Source organism: Solanum pennellii, chromosome 6, assembly GCF_001406875.1.
Source record: "Solanum pennellii chromosome 6, SPENNV200".
In the NCBI taxonomy this organism is placed as follows: Eukaryota; Viridiplantae; Streptophyta; class Magnoliopsida; order Solanales; family Solanaceae; genus Solanum; species Solanum pennellii.
Genome location: NC_028642.1, coordinates 23,824,517 through 23,827,517, shown reverse-complemented (window position 1 = coordinate 23,827,517; position 3,001 = coordinate 23,824,517).

The window sequence follows — 3,001 nt, the reverse complement described above, 5'->3', positions numbered from 1 at the left end:
ACAATCTAGGAAACTTAGGCAAGATATCTAAATTAAAGTAGGCACAGAAGCACACATATATGATTTACCAGAGTCCCATCACACTTTAATAAGATTTACAAAATTGAAAATGAGTTCAATCGCTATTTATGAGTTTGGGGTTTGGAAAAAAAAACCATTAATGACAAATTACGATTTTAAATGCTAGAGGGCAAAGTATTCCAACTCCGAACACTGAATCAAAAACCAAAAAGCCAGACAATGCAAAAATATAGGAAATTTTTGGTGAGGATGTGATTTTATTGAAGTTAAAAGCGAGGGAATAAGAAACAGTTTGAAAGCTTACACCTTTAGCCTTTTAAAACTAATCCATTTCCTGCCCTTACGACGATTTAGTAGACATCGCCAAATCACTCGGTCGCAGACGTGGTTACTTACCTCGCCGAGCTTTACAGGACCCTCAATTAACTTGGGGGCCCAACTATCGGACAAAGTCGGGCGGACTTATTTGTGGGTCCACAATGTTTTACAGACTCCATCTTAATGATTTCTTGAATCCAATGAATGTCAAAATCGGGCTCGCCAACCTCTTCAGCTAGTCATCGACGAGACATTTTGCTTGCCAACCTGCACTTTTCAAACACATTTGATACTTCAACTTGAAAAATCAGCACACGTTACTCCAAAATTCAAATAAAGCAATAAAAACTTAGGTTTTCTCACAAGAAGCGTCTTAGTTAACATCATTACACGATGCAAGTATCCATTTAATCTTTAGTTTTTTGGGGTTTGCCATAGTAATACTAGGCAACCAATCTTTTCTCCTTGGGTTGAGAAGATACTAAAGATGGCCCATTTGGGTCAGCAGTAGCTTAAAAGCTATGGAATGAGAAACATTTATCTAATTTAGAATTGAGACATTCTCTTTTATCTCTTTCAACACTCTATCATATTATTCGGCTTTGTGGAGATTGAGTGAGAGTATCTCATTTATCTGTCCACCCTGATAATTTTTTGTCTTTCTACTCTAATGAGGGGGGATGTACCTATTTTTATTTTTGTACATTACTCCAAATTCCATATTATTTTTGTTCAAGAGATCTAGTTTAGTCGATAGTGTGTCCAATTTCTGGTCCTTTTCATTCTCGTTGTTGGTCTTATTCATGTAATCAAGGAGTTGGGATATTACTTCATATAGTTGTCCTATAAGACCATCCATAGAAATTTGGTCAATCATATCATGACTGGAGTCTAGACCACAACGAGACCGGCGTCGTTGGCCTCTCAGAGGTTGCAAACAAGCCTACATACGTCATCATTACTTTATCTATGTTAATTTTAGTGGAAAATTTGAATTTTTTGTTACTTAACATTCATATAAGATACTCTACTTAGATCTCATAAACATTCACAATCAACCATCTAATATTACGATCATCAAATGTAACAAACAGTTCAATACTACATAAAGTGTATATTTGCCAAAATGACACCAATACAATATCTAAAATAAAATGGGAAAGAAACGCTAGTGGAACACAATCCACTAACTCAAACCTATATCTAAGCTATAATATAATGGTCAAGCGTCCTTGAAAATATGAGGTCCTACAATGTCCGGATGAATGCTCCGTAGCTACAGCGTCGTATTGTACGCTCTAGAGTCCGCATGTGCTTGCACGTTGTATGGGATTAGTAAACACTTGTACTAAGTATGGGTATATGTACTAAGTATGGGTATATGCAAGCACACACCAAGGAAATGTATGATAAAGAAGATCTATCTCCTAACGATATGAATTATTGAATGTCAAATCAGTGGACTTGCCAAAATCAGATTAGTAAAGTCATGCTATCAGAGAAATATGCATCATCATACTTATCATTTTGCAAATAGCACATCACATATTGCAAAAATCATATCTCATAGTTCATATAATTCTTTCATATTAAATGAGACCTTGGAATCATGGAATTCACATTAGGACTTCCCAAAATGAGGGATGAATATATGGGACCTCAGCTAGCGATCCTTCTTTAGCAAACACAGAGTCTACTTCATTCATTCATATGTACTTCATTTTCATTCTTTCATATACTAGTGCGACCACCAGTCATACCTAGGATGTAGTTTAAGACTCTCATTGGGTTCGTTGTGCAATGACAAGGAATAGCCTAGTGTCATTACTTATGTCTAGCTCACCTCTTGATTATCCTATCCTAATACCTTTGGTATCATTCATTTCATTATGTTTATTATTTGAGGCTGGCCTCATTCTTTCTTTGGGATCTTTAACCTTAACCGACATAGATTATGTGAATATCATTAAATCCAGTGTCTGCCCCACACGAAAAGAGTTTGAATCACCAGCCAGAGTGACCCGAACATACTAGCATATATAGGGAGTCGAACCCCGCTAGATCCCTATATTGGCAGTATATGTTCAAGGACTAGGATATATAAGGAGACCCATACCCGGCATGCCAGACAGTCTCATCTCATTAGATTTAGGTGAACCTCCGCCCGTCCCGGAGGAAGGAATCACCACTCATAGCTTGCCTACCTGTTCTTAGTAAAGTTCCATTACATTCAACCTATATATTATGGAAGATTGCTTCTAGCATGAGGACATCATAGATCATTAGATGATTTATCATCTCATCATTAGTATTAAGGAAGGATTAACTTCGATACTTTCATTAGAGTGTTCATACATAGTGGTATCTTCATTAATTATACACTCTCATAGGTGAGTACGTCATGGTAACATTAACTTAGTCTCATTTGAGATTTCTCTCACCTTTCGCATTAGCCTCTTATCATGTTGTAACCACATTCTTTAACTTTAGCATATTTACTCTTCATAATTAGTCACCACTTTACGTGAAAGTTCATTTCATCATATGCCAATGCACTAGGCCCTTTAGTGTGTGTCACACACTAACTTAACCCGTTTGGGGTTTCATTATTTCATCACATAACATATTAGGTTCACTTACTTTAAAATGTATTCTAGACTTA